Here is a 13,324-nt window from a genome sequence, read left to right as displayed (position 1 = left end):
GTAAAATGGTTGTTTTAAATCACTAAGCTTTGGGGTCAATTTTAATGCAGCGTAAATCATAGAAACATTGCATTATATAGATTTTGAAAAAATCCTTTGGTTTTCAGGCATCTGCAGACTCTTTAAGAGGTGCCAGGTGTCTCCAGTTCTTGAGCCTTCTGTAGTCCAGATCAGCTTGCTTCTGGCTTTTCCCTTCTGCCAGCTTAGGTTTTATTTTTCTCAGGTCTGCTAAGTCAGTTATCACTAGTCCATTTGCTTTTCAGCTTACAAAATTTAGTTACCCTAATTTCTTTTACTGTTTTCTTTTTTGCAGGTTTATACTTTATTCTTTCCTTACCATAATTTTTGTGGCCTTTGGCAGACAGTGGAGGTAAATATACACATTTAATTTTTCATATTTAACTGAGTGTTTCCTATAAGTTTTATTGACTATTTAGAATGGGAATGGGGATTTGGGGCCTTGGGCACAGAGAAATAATAGTTTTTGAGTGTCTTTTTGGCCCAGGGAGAATTTTCTGATTTCTCCATAAAAAGTGAGAACTGAGTAGGGCTGATTCAGGGACCAAACCTAATTCTGAGTCTGGTCAGGAACATTCTTGGAGGGGAAGTGTGATTACTATGGGAACATACTAGGTGCTACAGCAGGCTATGGGAAATAGGCTCTTAGTTGTCAAGGGAAAAAAGGACATATACACACACATTCCATTCTGTGTTTGTAATTGGGTAAGGTCATGAAGATTCTTGAAGAAGAAAGCAGTACTGTGAGACTTTTTGTATCAAGATCACTTACCATTCAAGTGTTAGTTCACTAAAAGGGAGGGTGACATGATATGTTAAATGTCTTTCTTGATTACAAGAGGGGGAAAAAGAGAACCAAAGCAAAATGGGATTTTGTAGGACATAGAAAAGGCTTAAAACAAAAGGTCACTTGGAGAGTTCCAAGTTCTCAGGTAAGGGTTTAAGAACTTCTCTGACAATATGAGTTAGAATTCTGAGGGGAGAAGAATGAACCAGGCTTTTGTGAGGTTCTGGTTCAAGATGGCAATGTAGGAAGACCCAGAACTCACTCCTTCCCACAGACACACCAAATCTACAGCTATATATGGAACAATTTTTTTTTCTTAAAAAACCCTAAAAAGTAGCTTACTGACTCCTACACATTGGGCAAATGAGAAAAAAAAAAAATCCACATCAAAGGTGGTAGAAGAGCCCGAGACACAATCTTGCCATAAACCCCATTCCCGGCACTGTGACCTATAATCAGGAGGGAGCTCAAAACCCAGAGCTTCTCCCTGAGGAGTAAAGGGTTTGAATCCCACACCAGACACCCCAGATTTTAAGACCTGCTCCTGAGAGATAAGCTGTCAAAATACCCAGCTTTGAAGACCAATGGGCCTCATGTCCACAAGACCCACAGGCTATAGCAAACTGAGAAATGAAATTTGTTATGGTAACAAAAAAACCAAACATCTGAAATTATTTGTTTGTTTTTTTAAACACTCCAAAAAGTGAGACTGAAACTTCCATTGACTTTATGTCAGAAAGTACTTCACATTGGTTGGATGAATTATCCCACAATAAAAAACATATCAGCCAAACTGAAAACATTTGCAGCCCCATTATTATTAATTTTTTCCCCTGATTTGACCCTAGCCTCTTCTCCATCATGAAAGCTATCTGGCCCTAACTTGGACAAGAGCAATTTTAAACCTAAGTATTAGGTTTTGAAGGTGTCATTTCTCAAGGGAGGAGCAAAAGTAATAGACTGCAAAACAAAGCCTAAAAACAGAGTTTCAGGAAAACAGTGAGTAGGAGAGATTTGTGACACCAAGAGTTGGGAGAAGATTATGAAAAGCGACAGGACATTTTTGGAGAAAGCTTCTTGTTGGAAGAACTCCAAGAGCAACAAACAGCACATTCAATGACTTGAAACAAGTTTATTAGGAAAGACTTGGGTGTGAGGAACAGCTCCAGGTCAGCCCCTGGGGATGTGCATTGAAGAAACAAAGCCCAGTTCAAGGAGATTTTGGTAAGTGGGAGATCCAGGGATCATTAAATAGAAAGTAAGAACTAGTTTAAAAGTACAAAGGAATTTTAAAGATCCTAGACAGTTATCTAACTCATGGGGAGTTCCAAGATTTGTGTTGAGTGGGAACTTCTCTGGCAAGAAGATAAACAGCTGACGGAGGGAAAAACTAATCAAATAACCATAGCCAAACTTAAGAGGAGTGTGTGAGTACTGCTTAAGAACACGGACATTGGATGTGAGGGCGATCTGGCTGCGACATCTGTCACTGCATTGATCGCCAGGGTTGATTCGGCTGATCTGGCTGGCTAGGCGGGTGTCCCCTTCCTCCTTCAGTGCTCCATGTGCGTCCCTCCCGAAGCTGTAAGCTCAGTCGAAGAAGACGACCTTCCCAGATAGAGGAGGATCGTTCTTCGGTCAAGGGTATATGAGTAGCTGCGCTCCCCTGCTAGAACCTCCAAACAAGCTCTCAAGAACACGGACATTATGCTCAGGTATTTTGGGATTTTAGTTCTTGTTTCTCCCTGGCTACTCATGTGATTTTGGGAAGTAACTTATTTTTTTTCTGAGCCTCAGCTTTCTCATCTTTAAAAGTGGGATAATAAAATGTATTTCATTGGGTTATTCTGAGGACTCCATGAGAAAGTATTTGTTAAGCATTTAGCAGGGGACTGGAACACAGTAAATGGTAGCCCCTGCTGCCACCACCACCACTATTATCTTCATTTTAGCAGATTTGGGTTGCTGTCCACAAATGATTCATGGTCTGTTTTCATAGAGAATTGTTTCTGGGAAGTGGCTGCCTAAATAGGGACTACATTTCCCACCCACCCTTGCATTCACGTGGGACCATGTGATCAAGTTCTGACTAATGGAATGCCAGATGAAGTCATCACATCACTACCAGGCCTGGTCCATAAACACCTTGTAGGTGATCTGCCTTCACTTTTTACCCCTCTGTTGATTGTGTTGTCAGTGGCCAGAGTGACCGTGGAAACCATGTATTGGAGATGACAGAGCCTTTGTTAGTCTGGTTCCTGCGTGATTGCATGGAACAAAGATTTCAGGGTTTATCTGTTAAACAGTTGTTACCTTAGCAACACAAATAGCATCATTGTGGCTCAGGATCACAGTAGCCTGGTCAAGTCTCAGCTCAAAAACAAACATTGGAGAAACCAGCCAGGAAGAATACTACCTTACCGTGACTAGGATGGCAAAGAAAAAGGCTGTGGCTTAGACTGAAGATAAACTATAGCTGATCTGTATATTTGTAAATTACTCAGCACATTCAGTGTTTTGTCATGAAATTTCTTTACACTGTGTCCTAAACTGCTGACTGGAAGTTTGTCTGGAGGATCTGTCACTACAGACAAACCCCACTAAAGGGTAATAAGGGAGAGGCCATTGCCTTTGCAAGAGAAAATTCAATTTCCTTGGGTGTTGGAGTATTCATTGCTAGTAACTATTGCCACAGAGTCTTTGATTTTTGGACTCCTTAGCTGGTTTAATCCCAGGGCACTGCAAGTCTTTCTGCTACTCTGTTGAGGGTTCAGATTCTCTAAAAAAAAAAAAGGTCAAGCGACTTTTAAAAGTCTTGAGTGTGCAGACTTCATATCTAGGATCTAGCAAGGTTAGATTATCTCAAGGAATACTCGGTGACTGGGAAGTCCAAGCTATTCAAAGTAATATATTGCTTTTCCCTCTCTTGCTATTTGTAGCAGCTGCTCTTTCCTCATTACTTTCTGAGAAAAAAACTTAAAAACACCAAAACTATAGGCTACTTTGTAGAGCCAGGTACCCAATTATCCTCTTGAGTAGTCTGATATATGTAGCAGAACAAACTGAAATTGTTTTCTAGGTGGGAGTGGATGGCCCTCTCTAGCCTTCATTTGGGGAATGATGGTGAGGTTGTGGGGAGTGGGTGGTAAGACAGGGAAAGCCTGAAACTGTGCCAAAGAATTGTGGCATGGCTGGGAGGACTGGAGTGTTTTCAGACTCTATTGTTACTTGTTTTGCATCTTTCCATCACCCTTCCCCAAGTCTTCTCAAACTTTCAGTTCTCTCCTTGTGCTCCTGTGATGCTGGTCTTAAGCTGTAGAGCTAGGTGGAAGGGAAACAAGGGCATATGAATCATGTGCATGTGCTCTCACTAATTGGATCTAAGCCTAGTCAATTAGAAGGGGGCTGAGTATCCCAAAAGTAGTGGTCAGGGTCTTAGATGACCAAAGATTCAGGAAGTCAGCCTGTGATGCCCTGACTCAAGACTCCTGAGGCATGAACATCACAAAAGCCAACTCTATCATTTGATCCAATCTAAAGGCAAGTGTTATTTTTATAGCTGTAAGTCCTACACCACAGCCTTAACCAGAACCTGAACCTCTAACTGGGCTGGTATTTGGCAGCAGAAAACTCTTTTTAAATCCATTTCTCTCATTTATCATCTTTTCTCTAGGTCACTATTAATGCATATTAATGCAAAATGCTTATGGACCCTGAGCAAGGATAGTGAGGAAGAAAACCTCTTTTAGTCCTTTTAGAAAATGATTATTGGCAGCTCTTTTGGTTTCAATGACCAGGAAGAAGGTAAAAAGTACTGGGGGTTATTCAGTAATTAACTAAAAGTGTAAGACACTTGAATGCTGTGATGTGTCATGGTTGAGTAACAAAAAATGCTACGGCTTTGGATTTCTTCTCTCAAGTAAGTCACATTGACTCAGTGTGAAACTCACAGCCTGGCAGGTCCAAGCAGTGAGGGGTAGCTGATTCTGTGTGGAATGCAGGATTCTAAGATGACCCCTCATGACCCACACCTTTGTATGATGCCCTCGTTTGAGTATGGGAGAGACCTGTGAATATGATGGGATATCACACTTATGACTTGGTTTCTAATCAGTTGACTTTGAGTTAATCAAGAAATTATCCTGTGTGGGTATGACCTAATCAGGTACACCCTTAGAAGATTAAGCGTAAGAGAGCTGCTCCTGATGGCCAGGGAGAAGCAGACTGTGAGCTGCCCATGGACGGCTACATGGTTAGGAACTAGAGGACCTCCTAGGTAACAGCCTCTAAGAAAGAGTAACTCCTAACTAATAGCTGGCAAGAAAGTGGAGGTCTTTCTACCAATGACCTGGTTGATACTGGAAAAAGACTTTGAGCTCAAAATGAGAATGCAGACCCAGTCACATCTTGAATCCAGCTTTGTGAAATCCTGAGTGGAGAACTCAGTTACATTGTGCCCAGACCACTGACTCATAGAAACTGTGAGTCAATAGATGGGTGTTGTTTTAAACCAATAAATTTGTAGTAATTTGTTATGCAGCACTAGAAAACAAATACACTCTATTATCAGCACACTTCATTCTTTAGATTTGGGAAATCAGCATTTGATTTATATAAGGTTGGAGGTCATTTTACTATCAATACCACATTTTGTGACATAACAAAAAAAAAACTAAAAAAATCTTGTTTGTCTTTGAAGAGCTCACAAAAGTTCTACATTTCTCATTTAATTACTATGAAGATATTTGGGTATATATATATAATTTATATATATTCCTTGTGTATATATACAAACACACACACACACAAAATTGCCATATGCAATTTTTGGGAGCTGGCTAAACAAGTCTGAAGGGAAACCAGTCAAAAAGGGACTATTACAAGCAGATTGGACATGAGTGGGAATGGACTGAAGCTTTGTGTCCATAGCCAGGAGTCAGTAAGAAATATCCATGGGGGGACGCCTGGGTGGCTCAGTAGGTTAAGTGTCTGCCTTCAGGTCAGGTCATGATCTCAGGGTACCGGGATCAAGTCCTGCAATGGGCTCCCTGCTCAGTGGGGAGTCTGCTTCTCCCTCTCCCTCTGCCCTGCTTGTGCTCTCTCTGTCTCGCTCTATCTCAAATAAAATCTTTAAAAAAAAAAAGAAAGAAAGAAAAATCCATGGGGTAGGGAGAGCAATTGTAGGGCAGAAGCTGTTTTTATCAGGGCAGGCCTGAGCCTTCTTTTTTTTTGTTGTTGTTGTTAAATCAATAAATTTTACTTTTTAGAGTATTTTTAGGTTCATAGCAAAATTGAGTGAAAAGTACAGAGAATTCCCATGTACCCCCATCCCCACACATGTACAACCTCTCCCACTATCAACATTAGGCACTAGATTGGTTCATTTATTACAATCAATGAACCTACATTCATGCATCATTATTACCCAAAGTCCATAGTTTACAGAGGGTTCACTCTTGCTCTTATACATTCTATGGGTTTAGATAAATATAACATGACATGTACCTACCTTGTAGTATTTTATAGAATAGTTTCACTGCCCTAAAAATTCTGTGTGTCCTGCCTATTCATCTCTGTCATCCCCAACCCATTGAAACCACTAATTCTTTTACTTTCTCCATAGTTTTGCCTTTTCCAGGATGACATATAGTTGGAAACATACAATATATAGCCTCTACAGATTGGTTTCTTTTAGTTAGTAATATCCTAAGCCCTCTTTTGAAAGCCTTCCAAATGATTAAGTTAAGCCCTCCCAGGATAATCTCCTTTTTGACGAATTTAAATCAACTGATTAGGGACTTTAAAAACATTTGCAAAATTCCTTCATAGCAGCACTTATATCAGTGTTTTGTTTTGTTTTTTAAAAGATTTTATTTATTTATTTGAGAGAGAGAGTGAGATAGTGAGAGAGATAGCATGAGCAGGAGGGGAGAGGGAGGAGCAGGCTCCGTGCTGAGCAGGAAACCCAACTCTGGGCTCCATTCCAGGACCCTGGGATCATGACCTGAGCTGAAGGCAGACACTTAACCCACTGAGCTACCCAGGTGCCCCTATATCAGTGTTTGAATGAATAATTGGGAAAAAAGGTTTTGTATGCTACAAACTAGCCTTGCTTCCCATCTGTTCTCCAACTCTTGTGAGAGAATATCTCTTGCAGCCCACCCTAACCAGAAACATACTAGAAAGGGACTTTTGGATTGCTAGTTCAGCTTAGCCAAGTTGACACATTAAAAAGTCATCACATACATACACTGAGGACAATTTCTCCATCTACCAGTCTATCATTTTATCTATCAAAATGCAGGAATTCATACCTATACTTCCAATTCTAATGCTACACCTCAGGATCCATTTTCACCTTCCTCCTTTTCATATTTTAAAATTCCTCTAAACACAGTAAGAAACACGGCTCATGTTGCCCTCCATATATTTATTTGCTCAATTAATTAACTTATCTGCTCACTATAACCAATCTCTGCACACCACCTCCACCTCCACTTGCCCTCTCCTCTTTACTGTCTTGCTTCCTAGCCTCCTGGGCAAGCTCCAGTGCTCCTCATTGCCTCTTCCTTGGATACTAAAATCTTTGCAAACAGAAGGGAAAGGAAAGAAATGAAAATGGGATGGGATGGCAGGATGAGAAGGCAAGAGAGGAGGGGGAGGAAAGGAAGGATGTTGGCTTTGAAATATGTTAAAGTTCTTTTCTTTTACACAGTCTCATCCTATTCAATCCAAGGCATCCATTGCCTTAGGGAAAATTCAGATTGTTAAAATGGGAATGCAAAGAGATAAAAACAAATTCCTATTCAGCCTTTGACTTCCAGTATAAAAGGTTTGGAGTAGTAGGAAGGGAAAAATGAAGGGGGGGAAATCAGAGGAGATGAACCATGAGAGACTATGGACTTGAGAAACAAACTGAGGGTTCTAGAGGGGAGGGGGGTGGGGGGATGGGTTAGCCTGGTGATGGGTATTAAAGAGGGCACGTTCTGGGCGCCTGGGTGGCTCAGATGGTTGAGCGTCTGCCTTCGGCTCAGGTCATGATCCTAGGGTCCTGGGATCGAGTCCCACATCGGGCTCCCCGCTCAGTGGGGAGCCTGCTTCTCCCTCTGACCCTCTCTCCTCTCATGCTGTTTCTCTCGCTCGCTCTCTAAAAAATAAATAAAATCTTAAAAAAAAAAAAAAAGAGGGCACGTTCTGCATGGAGCGCTGGGTGTTATACGCAAACAATGAATCATGGAATACTACATCAAAAACTAGTGATGTATGGTGATTAACATAACATAATAAAATAAAATTTAAAAAAAAGCCTCTACTACTATGTTGTTACTAAATAACTTAGTAACTTTACCTTTCTTGGATTTATTTGTGAAATAAAGGCTCTAAATTGAATGATAAAAAAAAAGGTTTGGAGTAACACAAGAAGTCTTTAAACCTTGGCTTTATCAAGAGAGTAGTGTTTTCTAAATTCCAAATACTCTCTTGAAATATTAAGAGCTTAGCCTGGTGGACTATGTCAAAGTGTAGAAGTGGCAGTTGATACCCTATGAGGAATGCTCCTGCCAAACAGGAAAAGAAAGTGGAAATCCCACTTCTGTAGGGAGAAATGAGTTGTAAAAAGATAGACAATTGAGTAAAGACGCTGCCTTAGGCAGGGGCTGGGGTGAGTTGGGTGGTGCTGGAAAAAAATCGGAAACATCAGATAGTTGAGGGAACAGCTAGAAACAGAGGTTACCTGGGCCCTGCTTCCCATTTATAACTTCAAGAAGAGACCTTAGGGTTTCCCCTGCGTCTTCCTGGGCAAATGCTGTAGCGCAGTAATGCTGGAATGGCATGCTCAGGCAGAAGGAGGCCTGAGACCAAGCCCTTATTCTCTATGGCTTGCGTGTGGCACATAACAGGCGCAGATGTTCTCCCATTGTGCTCCCACCCCCTCCGTGAGGCATGTGGGAAGTATCCAGAGTGCTTGCTGGTGACTTGGCCAACTGGTTGACTCAAGCAAAGGATGAGGGGACTTTGCAGATGAGTATAGCAGGCAGCTTTCTAGGTTGGGGACTGAATGAGAGTGGCAGCCACACCTCAGGGAAGCCACAGTACCAGGGACTGCTGAGAGGGAGCCTGTGAACACCCTCTGAGTAATCACCACTTACTGCCGTGCTGAGAGTCCAGGCTTTGGACTCACACCAGCTGAAGGTACCTGCACTGCAGCAAGAGTACAGACAGAGACCAGGTCTAGAGACATGGCTAAAACACCTTGAGCAGTGTATGTACCAGGGGATCTTTTAACTAGCACTGAGGATATTTAAGCATAGTACTGCACCAAGATACCATCTTGAAGTGGGATGGGACAAGGTGAGGGAAATCCTCTTAAGTCACAAAGAATCTGCTCTGTTAGAGAGTTTAGGCTTGGAAAAGCTGTTGGACTAAAAGGGATTCAGTTGACCAGAGTCTTTTAAATAAGAGATTAAGTTGCCTTTAATAGATAATTTAAAAATCCTTTCTTTGTCATCTCCTTTCTCCAATACTAACACCATTATACCCCCATCCCCAAGGAATCAGGAATGGAATTGGCAGAAGCAGTTTAAGACTGGTAATGGAAAATGAAGGAAGGTACGTTTGGACCCTAATGCATTGCTAAACAGCCCCATACCCCAGGCTTTGCCTCAGGTAGTGAGCGCCGTATGGACACCATGTTGTTTTGTACTGAAATCGCACCCTTAAGCACACCAGTTGGAATTCCTTTGGCTTAGTTTTTGTTGATTCAGCAAATTACTTAGGAGAGGATGATCCATTGTCCAAGAAATGATTCTTAGAGGGAATGCATGTCTGGCAAACAGAGCCCTCAATTTTCAGATTGTTGCGGTACCTGTGGTAACAAGGATTCTGTATCTTTTTCCAATTCAAGAAAATTTCTTGCAGTTCTCTGTGATGATGATGTGTGGTTCTTGACATCCAAATGAACCGATATGATTCTAACAGTATGCTGCATATTCCGGTGGTGCTGGTGGGTATTTTGTACTATATTGCTTTATGGTTTTCAAGGTGAACTTGACATCTTGGGATTACTAGTAAATCTCTTTTGCAAACCAGGGAAATTTTCCTAATATAGGTGAAAGTTGTCATTACACTTTCGTTGTTCCTATAATGAAAAATTCCATGTGCAAAATCTGAAACCATCCCTCCAGGTGTGGTGCTTCAAGCCTGTGTCTGTATCTTATGATGGTTTGTAAAGAATGCTATCCTTATCATGAGCACCTAGATTAATTCTGTGGACATCGCCTTATCATTTCCCAAATTGCAGAGAATAGGGATTTTGTAATAAGTAATGCAAAAAATCCTACCACATTAGAAATACTTAATAATAAGAAAAAGCAATGAAAAAAAATGAATGAATCAGTTCTGCTGTTCTATCAAACTGGTTGCCTCACTCTAGATGGAAGATACAGAAAAATTGAAGGGGGAAATTGCTCTGGATTACTTCTCTCCCAGACCTACAATGGGAATACTTCTTAGGAATTTGCTTCTGAATTAACTATAAAATATTGTAGGTTTAACCTCTTAATAAAATAGTTACTGTTACTGGAAGAGGGCTTAGTAGATGAATCACCTGAAACTTAAATTGTACTTGTAAATACTAAAAAAATAAACTGGTGAATAGGTTTATTAACTTTTTGTCATGTTTGTTTCTTGGCAGTTCCAAGCCTTCTTACCAATCCAGTTCACTGTATGTGAGCTTATTTTTTTCTTTTCAAAATTTTCCTTAAAGGCTTTAATTTTAATAGTTGAAATCATTTTGAAAAAGATAAAGTCAATATTGGATAAAAAAAGATAGTGAAGACTTTAAGAGGGAGGGGACAAAACTTCATTTCCCTGGAGCAGACACTGTTATTCACAGTGTTTATGAGAGAATGATAAACCCCATGGCAGTAAGACAAATAATGATTTGTACCCCAAAGGCTATTCCATGTAGTCATGTATTAAACCATAAAAGAAAAAAAATCAACAATTTTTTCCTTGGAAAAGCTTAAGAGGCAGAGGGAATAAGGTCAGAATCTATTAAAAGAAAAATACAGAAGGTATGTAAAAATTTAAATTTTAGTACATACCATGAAATCCACAGCAGTGTTGTATAGTGGGGAGAGTAGAACAAGAATTTCTATGTGTCTCAGTGTCCAGGTCTGGGAGGAGGGGACAGGGTATGCTCTAGACCATGGCTGGCAAGGTCATTCCTAGATGGAAGGAGTTAGAAACAATGTGTGTCCAAGTCCCTGAAAAATTGTGTAGAACAGAGATACCCCCCACCCCACTTTTTACCTCCTCCTACTTCATATACACTCATGCACACTAAATAGGAACACCTGTTTTGCCTTATACATGAAAGAAACTTGGTAAATAAACAAAATGTATTAAGCCATTGAGATTTCTGGATTTGTCTCTCACAGCACCTAGGCTACTCTAATAAGGAAGACTACCTTGTATTGTTGAAATTGTAAAGGTTTATGTTAGTTTTCTAAACAACAGAAAATTTGGTTGTGAAAAAGGCAAGTTGGGAAGAATTCCTTTTTAGATGAATGTAATGCAAATTTTAGAAACACAGCAGAGAAAAACAAAAGTAACCTTCATTTTTTTTCTTGGAAAACTAACATTTAAGTAATCATTTCAGCAAAAAGCAGTGTAGTATCAAGTGGTATGATTTGAGAATGAAAATTAGTAGAGAGAAAAAAACTTTCATTTCCATAGTGCATCATGATTTTAAAGCATTTTTCTGTTCATCAATTTATATAATCCTTGCAATAATTCTAGAGTCATTGGCAATAATAATGATGTTTATTAAAAATAACAGCAAATGTTTTGAGTGCTATGTTCCAGGCTCTGTATTAGAGCTTTACATGTATATCTAATTTAATTATGACAATACCCCAGAGATTGACACTATAATTATCCCTATTGTAAAAATGAGAAAACTGAGATCTAGAGATGTTAAATAACAAATGTCACACCCTGGGAAGAAAGCAGGAGGCGGACAGGGGAAGATAGCAGAGAAGGAGGTTCCTGAGTTCACTTCCTCTCATTAACAAACTGAGGCAACAACTTCATGTAATATAACTCACTCTTAAAATTACTTGAGGACTGACAGAACAGATCTTCCACTGCTAAAGATATAAAGAGAAGGCCACATTGAGAAGAGCAGGAGGGGTAGAGATGCAGCTAAGAATGGTCCCCAATGAAGGGACCCACAAACAGGAAGAATATCACAGTGTGGAGGAATGAGGAGATCAAGCCCCACCTTGAGCACCCCTGACCCTGAGGATCTGCACCAGGAAGATGAACCTCCAAAACACCTGGCTTTGAAAATCAGCAGGGCTTAAATCCAGGAGGCTATAGAAAACTGAGTCTCCACTCTTAAGGGCCAGCATGCTACGTCACTCCATCCTGCAGTAGTTTGAAAAGCACCAGGGTTATATGCGAAAGAGATTCATTGACTAATTTTAAGATGTATGCCAGAGGGGCAGGGATCTGCAGGAGCTTTCTCTAGGAACAGAAGTGCTGGTGGGCACTATTTTTCTTGCCCTCCTTCAGTCTAGCTGGATGGATGCTTGCAGGAAACAATTCTGACATCCTCCATCTACCTTGCTAACACTCCTTGGCATTCCACTGTGGACTTGCTCCACCCAACATGCCTACCCTTGCAGACACCCCTCCAAAGTGTCTTCTGCTCTGCCAACCCTGTGAGCAGCTTCAATCAGAACTGGAGTCTCCTCATAGTGGTGCCTGCCCTGCCACACCTGGCAGGTAGTTCCAGCTGGGACTGGCATCTCCCCCCAGAGTGACTGCCACTCCAGGGAGTGGGAAGCTACATCAACTCACAAGCATGCCTGAAGTAGTGACAGCCACACTTCTCAGACAGCCATGCAGGGGGCAAACCCTGTCCGTCAGCATGCTGACAGCAGTTGCAGCCCAGCCACAAGAGGGTGCATGTAGCCCACACAGGGAATACTGCTGGAGTGCCTGTTTCTGGTGACCAGGTATGACTGCATTACTGTGCATCACAGGACACCTTTTACATAAGGCCACTAGTTTCAAGACCAGGAAATATATAGCTGATCTACTTAATACATAGAGACAAACACAGGGTCAGACAAAATGAGGAGACAGAGGAATACATGCCAAATGAAAGAATAAGATAACCCCCCCATAAAGAACTAAACGAAATAGAGATAGGTAAATCAAAATAATAAAAGTAATGATCATAAAGATATTCACTGGATTTTAGAGAAGAGTGGATGAACTTAGTGAGAACTTAACAAAGACATAGAAAATAGTAAAAAAAAAAAAAAAAAGAGCCAGTCAGGGCTAAAGAATACAATAATTGAAATGAAAAGTACACTACAGAGAATCAACAGCAGATTAGAGGATGTGAAAGAATGGATCTGAAGACAGGATAGTGGAAAGCAACCAAACTTAACAGCAAAAAGAAAAAAGGATTTAAAAAATGAGGCTAGGTTAAGGGATGTCTGTGAA

General features: G+C 40.7%; 1 long non-coding RNA gene across 1 annotated transcript; it reads left to right on the top strand.

Moving 5' to 3' along the window:
* Positions 1–2,061: 2,061 nt before the first annotated feature.
* On the top strand, positions 2,062–9,731 carry LOC145723260 (uncharacterized). The gene is made up of 3 exons (XR_014148184.1): positions 2,062–2,520; positions 9,355–9,412; positions 9,708–9,731. It is a non-coding gene; the product is annotated as an uncharacterized LOC145723260 (long non-coding RNA).
* The last annotated feature ends 3,593 nt before the right edge of the window (positions 9,732–13,324 follow it).

Source organism: Leptonychotes weddellii, chromosome 9 (genome assembly GCF_054177405.1).
Source record: "Leptonychotes weddellii isolate Sample4059 chromosome 9, ASM5417740v2, whole genome shotgun sequence".
Classification (NCBI taxonomy): Eukaryota; Metazoa; Chordata; class Mammalia; order Carnivora; family Phocidae; genus Leptonychotes; species Leptonychotes weddellii.
Note: the sequence above shows the minus strand (reverse complement) of the source record. Positions and strands in the feature narration are given on the sequence as shown.